Source organism: Diadema antillarum, unplaced genomic scaffold (assembly GCF_040938485.1).
Source record: "Diadema antillarum isolate AM-2024a unplaced genomic scaffold, OU_Dant_1.0 seq00000002_RagTag, whole genome shotgun sequence".
NCBI classification, from domain to species: Eukaryota; Metazoa; Echinodermata; class Echinoidea; order Diadematoida; family Diadematidae; genus Diadema; species Diadema antillarum.
Window position 1 is genome coordinate 836,009 of NW_027271124.1, and position 17,301 is coordinate 853,309.

A 17,301-nucleotide genomic window follows, 5' to 3' on the forward strand; every position below is an offset into this window, starting at 1 on the left:
TACTGAATAGTAAATTGTTACCATGTTCATCTGGCCTTAGACCCTAAAATTCATAAGATAATCACTTTCAGGTAGAACATGCATAGATATGCAGTAAGTTTCACGATAAATTGAGCCACTTCCGAGATATGGAGGAAAAAGTTAGTTCAGCACTTTCACTTGATCTTTGACCTTTTGACCTTTGAGGCAATAAAAAAAGAAAAAGAAAAAAAAAACTCTCCAGAGAATTTCTATTAGGTTACACATGCATACACCAAGTGTAAGAAAAAATACTAATCCTGCTGGCATTGCATGAACATGAGGGAAATAGTAAAATTTTGAAGTGTTGCACTTGACCTTTGACCCCTGACCTTTGACCCCATGAACCCTACATTCTCTAGATAATCACTGCCAGTCAGTACATGTATATATACTATGTTCAATGAAGATACCTTGAACAATTTTCCAATTTACAGAGAAAAAAAAAAGAAGTTTTAATACTTTTACTCGACTTTTTGACCTTTGACCTTTGACCTCATGATCCAAACTTTCACCAGAGAATCTAAATTGGGTAATACATGTATACACTAAGTTTCAAGAAAATATCTTCAGGCATTGCATAGATATGGTGGAAATAGTGAAATTTTATGTATTTGACCTTGACCTTTTGACCTTTGACCTTGAGCACGTGCACCCAAAATTTGATAGGCACAACTTCACCCCCTAATACACATACATGCCAAGTTTCATTAGGATACCTCAACAGCTTTTGATAGTTACCTTGTCCACAAAATTCATTACGGACGGACGGAAAGACCGACGGACGGACGGAAGGACGGACGGACGGACGGACGGACGGACGGACGGACGGACGGACGGACGGACGGAAGGACGGACGGACGGACGGACAACCCGAAAACATAATGCCTCCGGCACCACTTCGTGGCGGAGGCATAAAAATGTAAATGATACTGTGATATATATCCAATATGCAATTTTCCTATAGAAAGAGAACAAATGCTGATAGAAGAAATATCAATCTTTAGTCTAAGAAAGCCATTTTCTGGGCAGTAAACTGTATACGCTGTTATTTTCACGAGGGTTTTATTTTTGCAAATTTCGCGAGCTTCGGGCTGATCGCGAAATTAAAGAAACGTGAAAATATTACCCCGTCATACCTTATGTACAAATTAATGACAAAATGCATCCAACGCTGGCCGGACCAGAACGCGGCTGTTACACCGGCCAGTACACATATGAACATGAATTAAGTCCACAAATGCAGGCACTCTTGTCAACATTTTGGGAACCTAGTATGCCAGGTTCCTGTGTATCAGTTGCCACCATGGGAACCTGGTGAGGAACATGTTTAACCGCACACCCCAACACAGCTACAAAACTGTTGAAAATTTCTTCATTCTAACACTAATTGTGCATTAAAATGACATAGAATAATATGCTTGGACTAAAGCACGTTATATCAATCCACAGCGACCCCTCATGTTTTGTCCATAAAGCCATTTAAATTCTACCCACAAACATAACTCTAACCCTAATCCTCACAACTATAAAACCTAAAACCCTATAAGAACCCTACCCCCAAGTCCTTGGAGAAAATAAGACTGGAGCAATTGTCGCAGGAGCAAGTGTGGTGTCACCTCTTAGAACGATGCTTGGAACAATACAGGTACAGGTAGAATACTTGATTGTCTCTACAACTTTGTAGGTACAGCTCTGTTGTGACTTCTGCCGAGCGACAAGGCTGTACATAGGCTAGTTATTAGTTAGTCTAATGCTAGTCTATGAATTAGAACCTACTAGGCCCCTAAATTTGAATACAGAAATCCAACATAAAATTTAATAGAAAGTCTATTCTCTATTTACAATTCAAACACTTTCGTCTATTGTTAAAGGACAAGTCCACCTTCATATAGGGGCAAGCATGGTATACTGGACACCATGGTATTACTGGACACACACATTTTTACGTACTATGACATTCTGTACGCGTAAGACTTCGTAGATTAGCTTCACAGAACTTTGTGTGAACTGAAATCGCAAAAAACGCCACACAAAAATGTAAAAACACGAAAAAATTCACATTTTACCTCAAATTTATAGTTGAATGACCCGCACCTTGTCATAGTTAGTATTTATGCATGTGTGAATCACATTTTGTGACTGAAATTCTATGAAATCCCATTCACATACAGGAAAAATGCTGAAGATTCCAATAGAACCAAAAGTTCACTGATTGATATCGGAAATTTGTAGCTATTGTCCTCAAACGCAACGATGCTGAATAGTTGTGCGCTATAGAGGCCCGCAACTCGTCGCCCGCGCATGCAGCTCCCATAGACAAAGCATGTAAAATACAACTCAAGTTGAAGTGTTGTCAATTTCTCACAAAGTTTTATTGCGTGAACTGTTCGAAACGTTCAAGACAGACATTTTGATTTTTACAGTAAAATACGAAATTTGAGCCTCATTTGCCGATTTTTTGTTTGTCATCCGCTCGGTGAGAATGTGTACGGTAATTTGTGGGATGAATTGTGATTCTGGTGCAAGGACTAGGTGCGAGAGACATCGATTATTTCACTGCAAAAATCGTGTCCGGTAATACAACTTATGCGATTTTTTTACAGGGGTATGTTTGAAGCATATTTTCTAAAAACTGGAGCGAACAATTGGCATAAGTAGGCTGAATTCCAGGAGTGTGTGAATAAGTGGTGTTATTTTTAGCCGAAATTTCATCCTCTGAGTACAGAATTCAAAGCCACGAAAAAAAAAAAGCGTTTGGTAATTGGATCTACCATCCTACATGTGGAATAAGTGAATGCAGCAATATCATTAATATCAGGAAATGATCAGTGTCATCAGTGAAAGTTTGGGGAAAACCAGACAATCCGTTCAAAACATGAATTTTTAAAGGATCTGCATAGTAAGTGCTGGATGAGAAGACTACAGCTTCTGATGTCACATGCTTAGAATGATATAGACTTATAAGTTATATAGGCCTTTAGATCTAGAAAATAATCTTAGAAGGAAAATATAAAGAGAATTTCACAAAAATGATTTTTTTTTTTTAAAGTGCACATTTCCTTGACGACACCAACATATCTATTAATAACAACCTGACTTCTAACCGCACCAGCAAACCCAACACGTGGCTAGTTGCAGCGCCCCGTTTTGCCGTGCCGGGGTTGCCTGATATCTAAAAAGAGGCAAGTCAAGTGTTTATCATGCAAGAAAAGTGAAAATATGTTGAATTTTCTTTGTTTTACACATTTGACATCACAAGCAGAGGCTTGTCATCCATCAGTGATCAAACAGAAACTTCAAAAATTCATAAATTTTGAACGGATTCTCCAAATTTCCTCAAAGTCGAACTCTCACCCCTCATTGATCTGATGTGTTCTAAATTATTGCTGTAAACGCGAAAACGTGTACGCCCTAGGCCTATTCACTCAACATTGCTCAATCCACATGTCTAACGTTAACAGCTAGTAGATCCTATATGAAGGTGGACTTCGAGTCTTCGGACTTGTCCTTCACCATGAATAGGCATGAAATTTTGACAACCCACACACAACATGCAACAGTTAAATCATGAAATGTTACTCTGCAGACACAGCCCACCCAGGTCACGTACGTACATTGCACTGTCACTGACTCTGCCTGGCAGGGCCAGGGCCAGGGTAGAAAGAAAGATCCGTCTGTCCGGAGGACTCTTTTATATTTTGCCATTAACGCTGTCCTCCGTAGACAGACGGAAGGTACCAGTACCCATTGCTGTGTGGATATTCTTAACCACTGTCTCTACGGAAAATTGGGTGAGGTACCTCACCCTTCTCGATTGCGTCTAATTCACGGCCCTAGGTCGGCAAATTTACGCTTGTACAGTTGAACCTCTCTTATCCGGCCTCCCTTTATCTGGATCTCTCTATTATACGGACGCAATCTCGCCGTGATTTTTTTTTTTTAATAATTAAGGGAGGAAAGGGGGATTCCCAACTCCTTGAGAACTCCTACACAAACACACATGGATTACATATACAGAAATGTACTTGATACATTTCTTAATAATTATTTAGGTAAATCATCCCAAGAATTTATAAAAGAAAATGATTTCATTCTTGCAAACACGAACCTCTATTTTGGGGTCTGTTACTGAGTGTAACAATGAAAAGGTTGCAGTATACACATTACTACATGTGGTACTACAATGGGCTACATCAGTACATGTAATTGTAGGATATGTCAGTTCGGGAAACCCACTCACAAGGGGGGCCCCTCCTTATAAGTAACCCGTCCCCCTTATAAGTAACCCCGTCCCCCTTATAAGTAACCCCCGGGGCACCCCTTATAAGGAGTCTCCACGCTTTTTTGCAATGCAACGCGAAAATGAAAGGACTGCGGCAATTCGCTTGATTATGTCCATAAAGCTTGACAAGTTTCCTAGTTACTCACGAAATTTGAGCAAAATCGGTTTGAGGCATCATATCTAAAATCATGGATTTAAATGCGATGTCAAACGACCCATGCGAATGCTGAAATGCGAGCGATTACTGGCGTGGGTGTCGCCAGGCGCGGCGGCGCGGCAATGCTTGAGTGCAGACGTGGCGACTGAGTACCGTACTCAGTCGCCACGTCTGCACTCAAGCATTGCCGCGCCGCCGCGCCTGGCGACACTCACGCCAGTAATCGCTCGCATTTCAGCATTCGCATGGGTCGTTTGACATCGCATTTAAATCCATGATTTTAGATATGATGCCTCAAACCGATTTTGCTCAAATTTCGTGAGTAACTAGGAAACTTGTCAAGCTTTATGGACATAATCAAGCGAATTGCCGCAGTCCTTTCATTTTCGCGTTGCATTGCAAAAAAGCGTGGAGACTCCTTATAAGGGGTGCCCCGGGGGTTACTTATAAGGGGGACGGGGTTACTTATAAGGAGGGGCCCCCCCTTGTGAGTGGGTTTCCCGAACTGATGTAGTACATGCATAAAGCATTGAGTCTCCCGTATCCGGCCAAATCCCTTATCTGGATGAGCCTCGGTCCCGACTTGTCCGGATATGAGAGGTTCAACTGTATAGTTAAATCAACTATTCAAGAATAGACTACACTCACCAGATCAATGAATAAATCAACATTTCGGTAGAATTTTCGACGTAAAACACACATCAACCAGCCCGTCGCGTCGTCACGTTCAAACTGCAGAAACATACAGTATGAATCTATAAGCCAATCACATGCAAGGTGGTTTCTACGTGTTTTTTTTACTAAAACACGTACCTCGCATGTGATTGGTGTACAGATTCAAAACGGCAACTTACGGCTAGCGAACGGCGATGTTGCGATATGGATAAAATGTCTGCATTATAACCGAGTTACTGTGAGTATTTCGATTGCACAAGGTGAGAAATTAACCCCAAATATTGCTGCACAATGTGTCATGTCATGTCAAACTTGTTTGAATGTAAAAAAGCTGTCTGAAATTTGGTTAATCGTAATGTTTGATCCGTGCACGATGCTCCACACAGGAGCTGGGATCATTAACTTCGATTTGTATACGGAGGGGATCCGTGAAGCCAGACACAGTCTCCGCGGAACATTCCCCGATGGACAGATACAGACCGATCTTTCGGTCAAGGGCCATTTGGGCTATCCTGGGTTTTAGGGGTCTAAATTATTTTGGGCTTCTAACTTCAGCACAGGCATAGATACGGACTATGCTATGGAAAGCCAAAATGGTTTCACCCTAAACCCTAACCGTAACCCTAACCCTAACTGCGACCAGCCCCAACACGCAGTGTTGGGGCTGCGCATTGTAGCAGACATGATCATGACAGGCGAAGTATAGCGCCTAAAAATCAATATGCAATCGCAAAAATTCTGCAATATGAAGACTTACAGGTGAAGATGTAATGTTGAAGACTGACTGCGTTCAACTTTTGGTTCTGGCAATAGTCCCTTTCTGCTCGGTTTGATGAGTTAAATGCGACTCGGTCGAGAGGAACTCGGGAGAACTACATCTTATACAGTCAATGGATTTGAGATTTGTGCGCATGCGCTGGCCGTCAAGTCGTGTAGCTTTGTGGCAAGGCCTTATCATACTGTTATCAAACCCTCTCGCTGTATATTGCGTTGCTTTCTGGGTGGGTGCGCGCGCGCAGGCCTTGTCAGAAGGCTAAACGCATTGCGACTCCGCCAGCACATGAATATTTACGTGCGCAGTGTACTGCATACTGATTTCGAAAATGGTGAATGGGATGGGGAGCTAGGACTACGGACCCGTATATGGCCGTGAAAAAAACGTTTTTTCAAGATCATTGGACCAGTGTGAACAAGAACAAGGTGAACGAAGGGTATTAATTAGATAAGAATCTTATGTATACTATAAAAGTACGTTTTTTCCTCGTGATATTCGAAACTTACGGAGGTGCGAAAATCTGTGACAGACTGTGTATGTTTTTCAAGCTTACCGATATAGCACTCTATTGACTCAGGACGCTCCCACAGTGTGTAACTGTATACGGAGCGTCCCGGGGTTACCCTAACCCTAACCCTATTTGGCTTTCCATAGTCCGTACCTATGCCTGTGCTGAAGTTAGAAGCCCAAAATAATTTAGACCCCTAAAACCCATGATAGCCGGGCCAGGGGTGCTTCAAAATCGAGGAGCCTGCTCTAGTCTGTCTGCTAGATATGCTATTGCTGGATCCAGCTTGACGATGCTTTTGATGGCACATGAGGACTCACAGACAATTCAAATGCCATTTCAGTCCGGGAAACCCGCTCATGAGGACCGCCCCCGCGTACGAGGATGGTCCCTCCTCATGAGGACCTCCCCCCTCCTCATGAGGCCCCCCGGGGAACGCCTCATGAGGCCCCCCCTTCACTTCTTATTCATCTCACATCTGACGTATAAATTGTCGCAACTTTGCACGGTGATTTTTTGTTACACACACATGTCCACTATCCATGATGAAAAGAAGAAAAAATCCTGTCTGTTTTTTTTTTTTAAAATCGAGTTTTAATCACCCGATGCAGAGCGCCCATCAAAAGACGGGCGCCAGCGCGTTCGCACAATGCAAGACTGCCGCACCTAGCGGCCTGATCCGACTAAATATTTTCGATGCTTTTTTCTGCGGCTCTCACCTCTCCGCGCACGAATTAGCCTCGTGAAGCTGAAGTCTGACATCTTTTTACACAAATTCGTAACGAGAAAAATTAAATCAGTACTAACCTGATCTTGTCCATATATTCCAAATTACTATTCCACACTGATAGAGTAGGTGGGTAGATGACATACTCCAGTTTGTTAGCAAAATAATCACTTTGTAGGTATGACGAGTTCACTTTCTTCGTCAATTCCGCCCACGATTCCGCCGCCCGCTTACCGTTTGGGCGCTTTCTCTGGAATCATCCCGCGACGCGACGTACGTCGCATCACATCACGCATCCAGCACATACCACTCTGGTACTTAGTAGACATCTATGTGCTGGATGCGTGATGTATGCGACGTACGTCGCGTCGCGGGATGATTCCAGAAAAAGCGCCCAAACGGCGGAATCGTGGGCGGAATTGACGAAGAAAGTGAACTCGTCATACCTACAAAGTGATTATTTTGCTAACAAACTGGAGTATGTCATCTACCCACCTACTCTATCAGTGTGGAATAGTAATTTGGAATATATGGACAAGATCAGGTTAGTAGATCTACTGATTTAATTTTTCTCGTTACGAATTTGTGTAAAAAGATGTCAGACTTCAGCTTCACGAGGCTGATTCGTGCGCGGAGAGGTGAGAGCCGCAGAAAAAAAGCATCGAAAATATTTAGTCGGATCAGGCCGCTAGGTGCGGCAGTCGTGCATTGTGCGAACGCGTTGGCGCCCGTGTTTTGATGGGCGCTCTGCATCGGGTGATTAAAACTCGATTTAAAAAAAAAAAAACAGACAGGATTTTTTCTTCTTTTCATCATGGATAGTGGACATGTGTGTGTAACAAAAAATCACCGTGCAAAGTTGCGACAATTTATACGTCAGATGTGAGATGAATAAGAAGTGAAGGGGGGGCCTCATGAGGCGTTCCCCGGGGGGCCTCATGAGGAGGGGGGAGGTCCTCATGAGGAGGGACCATCCTCGTACGCGGGGGCGGTCCTCATGAGCGGGTTTCCCGGACTGATTTTAAGCCTAAGGGGAATGATAGCCAAATATTTTCTGGGTAGCACCAATGTCCGGACCAGCAGAGGGTCTCTCCTTAGTCTTAGTCTTACCTAGCCCGACCAGACGCTGTAATTACGCCGTGCGAATACAACGTAGATCATCTACAGTTACCTACATACAGACAGCGACTGGGCTGTGTATAGATCTAGTTAAGTCTTACCATTCTTCCATACCAAACAGATATTACAATGTGTGGGACTATCACCGCATCAATCGTTTCATCATTTCGGCCCAATTCGGTACCCTATATCGGGACACGCAAAGGGCAAAAAGTAGCGCTTGAGTTCCAGACTAAAAAAAAATGTTAGCCATATATCACACTTTGTACCCTGATTATCCCCACAACCATTCGAGGAATGCAGCTTACCAAATGATAACAACTCACTCATTTTCTGTCTGCTATCTGTCGCCCAAGTAAAGCGCCATTTTTTGCTTCTACACACGCGCATGCGCAAAACTTATGACCACTGAATACTTTTTGCTGTCCGATCCCGTGGCCATTGTAGCAAGGAGCTCCTTGCAGGCAGGGTGGATGACACACTGGAAAAATCTTGGAAATTGGAGGGTGTTGACGTGAATTTGTTTTCCTTTTTTTTTAAAACCCGAGGCCCCCCCCCCCCCGAAAAAAAAAGCGGGGGCGGGGGAGCTGCAGCTTAGCTACTCTTCTTCTTCTTCTTCTTCTTCTTCTTCTTCTTCTCTTCTTCTTCGTCTTCTCCTTCTGCCTCCTTCAATAAACTGTTCAAAGATTCTTGCGGACTGTGTTATTTACATTATAATACAGTCTTTTTACAGATATTTACCAGAGCATAATAAATATGAAGAACCAGACTAGCCACTGTAATCAACCGTTAGTCGGTTACGGAATGCTCCCACACTTTTGCTAAAATGCAAGTTCAACACACGTGGCAGGGCCTAACTTCAGCGCATTATACCTGGGTTGTAGGAGGGATGAGATTTTTTTCTGATATATAGGCATCAATATTATATAGGCCTAATACAAGTTCATTTCATCCTCACTCGTAACATTCATATGCTTGACAGTCTAATTGGCAATACATGTATATCTAACTTGGGCCTCTGGTCGTCACTCACGCCCCGAATTGTTTTTTATTTTTATTTTTTTAACGGATTTTCTTTCTCAAAATCGTATACAATAACGATCGATACATTGTACTAATGTACGGAAATATACACGTAAAGATGCTGCTTGTTCATCAATGCATTTATACGGAAATTACAGGAGAAAATGGATTACTAATTAACGCAATTACACATCGTACAATAGAATATCTCTTACAATGATTCCCCTAGATGGACTACGCGCGGAACTGTGGGCCTAAAAACTGGCAGAAAACTACGAAGTCTTCTAATGACGTATCCACAACCTTCTTATGGAATTGTCACGGAATAATTCATCAGCTAGGTAGACGTATCATTGTAGCTACTGAAAATTTAGTTAGTTTAGGCCTATGATATGCATATATATATATATATATATATATATATATATACACATATATATATAATATTGTATTATGTTATAGTAGTGTAGAGTGTAGAGGCGAGTGTGTTTGTGCCCGTTTGTTTCCAATTTCCTTTACCTCAAGATTCCAAAGGAGCAATGGAGTGAGTGGATATCATTATTTTGGATCTTGAAGCCCACACTCTTGCCAGTAAGTGTTCACAATTCTGACTACCTCTTTATACTACTTCAGTCCCACTTGGATATTTTCGTGTGTCTTTGGTGGTGACTCTTCCCTGCTCCAGTATCTGTTGCCTGCTCAAAAGCCAAATTCTTGCCCATGATGGCAACCCGAAACACAAAAGCGCTTGTGAAAGAAATTCTGCAAGACAATGAAGTGCTTTCCGTGATAAAAGCGGCTGTAATGGAGGCGGTGGAAGTGAAGACGTGTCACTCGCCTGGAACAACAGGAGGGTAAAGTGCTGGACCTGGAAAACAAGATAGACAGGTGTGAAAAGGTAATCGAGGATCTGGAAAAAGAAAATGAGTCGCACAGACAAGAGTCAGCTTCTCTCAAAAGGAAACTGGATGAAGAAAAACAATACTCCAGACGTAACTGTGTGAGATTTTTCGGCATTCCAGAAGCAGAGGGTAAAGAACTGGTATATGTTTACCCGTTTTCCAATATAAGGTTTCAAAGACTACAATTAGATATATTGGAGCTAAGTCCTGGAATGAGTTACCTGCTATCATCAAAGAATGTCCTAAATTAGCATCTTTTAAACGTAGATATAGAATGTTTTTAATCCAAAGCGCAGCTGAATAATTCTTGGGATATTTGCCTTTTTTGTTTTGTTTTGTTTTGTTTTGTTTGTTGTGTGCATTTTGTCCTTTTTTGCAATTTTATGTATATTTTCTAATGGTACATATTTATTCTAAAATGTATATCTTTGATTGCAGTTTGTAGCCTCTTCATTTGTAAGGGAATCGGCCTTGATAAGTCCTATCACGGTCTTTTTCTGATTCCCACACATGCTAACTAATAGCTGTTTGCATCATTCCTTTTGTTTCCTATGTAAACGTAATGTGCAATATATTATGTCCATGTACATGTATTTGTGGTTTTTTTTTAACACATTTTTAGCGTGTGGAATAAATAAAATTGAATTGAATTGAATTGAATTGAATATAAAGAAGAATAAACAAAAAACAAAAAACAAAACAAACCGTAGATACCGACGAGACCATTATGCGCGTTGCTCGGCCTCGGGAGACAATAGGTGTTGACCTTCCCCCGTCTGCCATAGACAGAAGTCATCGTATCCGGCGGATGAATCTCCCTCCTGAAGGTGCGGCCAAGAAACCAAGACCGATCATTGTCAAACTTACGTCATACAAGTACCGCCAACTTCTAGGAAGCTAGAGGGAAAAACAAGGGCGTCAGCCTGTACGAGGATCTCACCGATGCAAGGAGAGCTCTTCTCTGGGAAGCATTTCACCACATGAAGATGCAGAACAGCAAGATACAGCACGCGTAGACCATGGACGGGCGGGTGTTTATATGTTGCGTTGTACTCTGCAGGCGGACATTCCACAAAGAAAGTGATCCATTCCAGAAGAGACTTAGATAATGTTGTAAAACCGGAAAAACAACTACGTTAATCCTGCATTCTCAAAATTATTCTATTTACAACATTTTGATGAAAAACAGCGAAATCTCCAGGTGCAACAGATTGTCTTTCTTTCATTCTCTCTAAAGTATTTTCATATGTTTTGAATAATTGTACTTGATTAGTTATCTTTAGGAGTGTGTGTGTGTGTGTGTGTGTGTTGAACGTAATTTTAAAGTGTGTATTGTGTATGTGTGTTGTGATGGTGCCTGACAAAAAAAAAAATCACTCTTACAATCTCTGAAACAATATGATATGAAAGCAGTATATCTCAATATCTATCTCCTCCAAATGACAGTAATGATGAAGACTTTGAACGCTCGCATGCCTTTTATACTCCCGATGAATTTAACAAAAATAAAATTATGTCTGAAAAATCATTTTCTTACCTCTTTGTGAATTGTAGAAGCATGAATAAAAATTTTGATAATATGATGTCATTACTTAATGTTCTTGATGTATAATTTTCAATCATATAGGTATTTCTGAAACGTGGTTAAGATCTAAAGATTCGAATTTTGATATAAATGGGTATAATTTTTGTGTAATGGTAGAGAATAGGAGGGGTGGTGGAGTTGCATTATGTAAACAGCAAATTAGATTTTAAGGGTAGATACGATTTAATTGTGAATGTTTCATGTTTTGAGTCTGTATCTATTGAGATAAAAAAATTTAATGAAAATATCGTTGTTGGTGCTGTGTATCGCCCACTAGATCAATGTGTGCAATCTTTTACTGAAATTTTGAATGAAATTTTGATGATTGTAAATAAAGAAAATAAGTTAATTTATTCATTAGGAGATTTTAACATTAACTTAACATAAAGCAGTTGATTTTTTTAGATGTTTGTATGGTAAATTGCACATACCCACTTATTCATAGCCCAACTCGCCTGGCAAATAGTACAGCCCCTTTACTGGACAACATACTTACCAATGACTTAGAGGATATGTTTACTGGTGTATTATTGGCAGATATAAGTGATCACTTTCCAATATTTTCTTTTTCTCATCTAGAGTTAGAATTTCATAATTCTGATCCAATATATAAGCATGTAATTATGATACTGTTTGTCAATTTGTGAAAGAGGTAAATGTTGTAAATTGGAATGTAAATGTTAGTGATGTTAATGTAGCCTATGATGAATTTTTGAAGAAATTTCAGTATATCTGTAATTTGTGTTTCCTTTGAAAAAGATTGGTGAGAAAAAGTTCAGAAACAAGCCATGGTTTGATAAGGATTTAAGAAAGTTATGTAATATAAAAAGTATATCATGTATAAAAGATATTTGAGAAAACCTACTCAAGAGAGATATAATAAATATAGTATTACGAAATTATGTAACTCAAGATATTAAAAATGCAAGAAGATTCTATTTTAAAAAGAAGTTTAAAAAGGCCTCTGGCAATATTAGAAGCACATGGAAGATAATAAATGGCATTATTGGTTCTGGAGTTAAGAAAAATGTGCTACCCACGACTGTTCATTGGAATGATAAAGATATTACCGGGAAATGTGCAATAAGTAATGCATTTAATGAATATTCTATCAATATTGGAGAAAGTGTGGCAGGTCAATGTGATGACGGTTTTCTCAGAGTATTCAATTTAATTCTAAACCTAGATGTATCAGACACGTTAAGTATCCATGTCTTGCATGCAACTTACTTGTAAAAAGTAATCAGAATGCTATACTCTGTGTGAAATGTAAACAATGGTGTCATTTAAAGTGCAATGTTCCACTCGACGTATATCAGAGTGATCAGGATTGGATTTGTAATGCATGCACATTTAAGGAACTTCCTTTTGTTGATGCTGCTCAGCAAGAATATGAATTTGAACTAATTTCAAGCAATAATTGCATGAAGGTTAGTCCGCCAATTGAGAGGGATAATAGTCCTGTCATCAGTGAACTTAAAGGCACGGGCCTCAAGATTAGCCATTTGAATGTAAGAAGTTTAAGAAATAAGATGGATCATATAAGATATTTTTTATTACACAACCCAATTAACGTGCTAACCATTTCAGAAAGTTGGTTAGATGACACAATATCTGACGATGAATTGCAAGTGAATGGTTATGATTTGGAAAGAAAAGACAGAAACCTCTGTGGAGGTGGAGTGATCTGTTATATAAATTCAAATTTGTTGTATTCAAGACGATGTGATTTAGAATGTGAGCAACTAGAGCTCCTGTGGTTACAGATTAATATAAAACAATCCCAGCCATGATATGTCGGAGTGGTATATCGACCACCAAATAGTACAGCACAGTTCTTCGATGAGCTAGAGTCACGCATAGAAACGGTGTTAGATACTTCCAGAAATGTTGTAATACTTGGTGATATTAACGTCAACATGTTGAGTCAAAACCCAATGTCAGACAAGATTCATAATCTATGTCCTTACCTTCAGTTGCAACAGATTGTTGACAAGCCCACGAGAATTACTGATAGTAGTCGTACATGCATTGACCTTATTCTTGTACCAAATGGGAAGAGCAATATAAACTCAGGAGTTATTTCAATGGGGCTGAGTGACCATTCGTTCATATATGTAAATTTGAAAATCAAAGTACCTCATGATGTTTCTCAGAGTTGCATATTTCGTTCGTTTAAAAAGTTTGACTGAGAACAATTTCGTTCCGACGGCAATGAGCCGTCGTGGTCCACATTATTATCAGCAACGTGACGCAAATCAATTAATTTTTTAGGAATCTTTTTTTAAGTTATGTGATAAGCATGCCCCCAAGATATCAAGAAGAAAACAGAATCAAAATTCGCCTTGGATAAATAATACTTATTTTGAATTGTCTAGAGAAAGAGATTTTCTGAAAAGAAAACTTGATGACACTGGCAATACAATGTATTGGGAAAAAATATAAGAGGGTCCGTAATTCACTTAATAATATGAATAAGAAGTTAAAGCGGCAATATCTTTTTGATGAATTTCACTCTTACAGCCACGATTCTCGAAAGACGTGGAAAGCGTTGCAGTCATTCACGACTAGTTCAAAGACTATAGACAGGTTGACCTGAATGTCAATGGTACCAAATTATCGAATGCAGGTGACGTTGCCAATGCTTTTATTGAGCACTTCACTACAGTCAATGAGATACCGAAGTCAAATACAGGCTCTAATAACCCCCTTAAGTTCACTGACAGTAAGTTTATGTTTGCTCAAATAACAGAGGCAGAAGTGGCCAAAGCCCTAGATACTGTGTCTATTCACAAGGCACCTGGATTAGACGACATTAACCCTCGGCTGTTAAAAGAGGGCATCCCATTTGTCACACAGCCTCTTACTCACTTGTTTAATGCATCCATTGAAACAGGTATAATACCCGGTGAGTGGAAGCAGACGAGAGTCACACCAGTACATGAATCAGGTGAAAAGACAAAACCAGAAAATTACCGACCTATATCTGTGGTGTCAGTCATAATGAAAACATTGGAAAAATTAGTTCATGGTCAATTATATCGCTATTCGAATGATTTTGATTTGTTAAGCGATTGTCAATCGGGATTTCGTCCACTGCATTCAACAAGTACAGTTCTGCTTGATTTGAATGAATATATGTTAAGGTGTATTGATCAAAGTTATGCTATTGGGGCGATATTTCTGGATTTAAAACGTGCTTTAGATACAGTGAATCATACTATATTGTTTGAAAAATTGAGTAGGTATGGTATTGTTGGCAAAGTATTAGAGTGGTGTGTTGATTATTTCCGAATTAGAGAACAGTGTGTTTGTATTAATGGGGCCCAGTTTGTGTTTAGAAAAGTTTCTATTGGGATACCTCAAGGCTCCCTGTTAGGTCCATTATTTTTCACGCTATTTGTAAATGACATTTGTACAGTTGACTTAGGAAATGATTTAAAAATGTATTTGCATGCAGATGATACTGCAGTGTTTGTTCTTTCGAAAACTGTACAGGAATTAAGTCAACTTTTGCAAGATAAAATGAATTTAATCGGTCAATGGTTGGAGATGAATTGTCTTGTTATGAATATTAAAAAAACGAAAGTTATGTTAATTGGATCGAAAAGGAGGATAAAGAAGATATTGCCACAAATAGATTATTGTATTGTTGTTTGGGGTAGAAGTGCACATTGTCATCTGGATAAACTCCAAAAACTACAAAATCGGTATGCAAGAATTGTTCTGAAAGCCAGTATACTAACGCCACATAAGCAAATGCTCTCCAAATTACAATGGCAATCAATACATCAATGAGTTTAGTATCAGACTTGCATATATTTGTATAAGATAATTAATGAGATGAGCCCTCGTTATCTCAGACAATTAATTGCTGTAAGACACACACCATTTCATACACGATATGCCGTTAACTGTCCCTTTTTCATAAATGCCCCAAAAACAGATTATTTTAAGAACTCTTTTCATTATCAATCTTCAAATATGTGGAACAATTTGCCATTATTTTTCGAAATGCGCAGTCATTGTCTGTTTTCAAAAAATTATGCAGGGTACTCAGCATGATTGATAGGTTATGTAAGCATCATATGGAATATGTATGAGAGAGATTCGTGTGTTTATGTTATTTTGTGTTATATATCACTAAGTTCATTAAGGTTTTTTTTTGTATGAAGAAATAATAATGAAGTCTGAAATTTGATGATATTGAATGATAACAATTATAAGGGGGTAGGTGAAGTGGCAATACTTTTCTGATTGCCCTATCAAGCTGTTATTAAGCTGTAATTGTATTAATGTTTGAGTTTGTATACTTGTTTTGGTGTAGTGATTGATTTGTAGTATAAGTTATTTCATTGTTTGTACTTTGCTTTGATGTTCATGACATTTTTGTCTGTACATGATGTGAGCAGGGCCCCTTGGTAGAACAGTTAACCAACTGAAAGGGCTTCCTGCTAAAAGAATATTGAAATAGATAAATAGAAATAATAAAAAATAATATAATATCATTATGTATTTTTTTTTGGAGACAGGCTTAAATATAAGGCTGTGCCTTTCTGCTTGTCTCATAATACTATCCAATCATTTTGTTTTGTTATACACTGTACTTCTTATGAATGTTGTTGTAATAATAATGCTTTTGTGTAGTCTAATTGATTTTAATGCTGCATGTTTCTGTTATATATGATTTTTTATGGAAGTGTTAAATAAACCTGAAACCTGAAACCTGAATATATATTATATATGTATATAAATATATATATATATATATATATATATAATGTATATATATATATATATATATATATATATATATATATATATATAATACATTCATATAGTATAAGTATGACTGTGGGTGGGTGCATGTGCGTCGAGATTTGCATGAGAGAGGGGGGAGAGAGAGGAAGAGAGAAAAAACTGAAAAAAAAGTCAATACATTGCTTATGATACAAGCGGAATGTAGAAAAACGGAATTACATGAAACTTTCTGAAATTTGGAGAGGATGACACCAGCTGCTATAGTACTGACTAGTATACTATTTATGACGTGCATGCTTATAGTCTCCACTTATGATAACTGCACATGCATTGAATGCATTCTAGACTGTTTCTTTACAACAACGACAAATGGAAACGGGGTATAAATATTCTGTCGTGTAGTGTATTGTCAATGTATATTGTAATATTGAACGGGGTGTCAATTCTTCCCCCCCCCCCGCCACCCGGACTTTCACCCTCTGCGATTTGGTCGATAAAGGTGAACGAATAAAAGATAACTCCCCTTCCCATATACACACCACGCAAGCGCAAAAACAAACGGTAAGCAATAATTGATAAATAAACACGTTTATTATGAGTGTAATACCAAGCATGCTGACAGTCAAACAGCTTGTGTCTTTATGATAAGTAAAGTGTTTTCAACGTGTGTTGCTATGATAACGTCTGTTTGTTGATTAGCCTCACGGGATAGACTACAATGTAATGACGGGGATTGAAGGGAAATTCCCCTTCAGTGCACACAGCG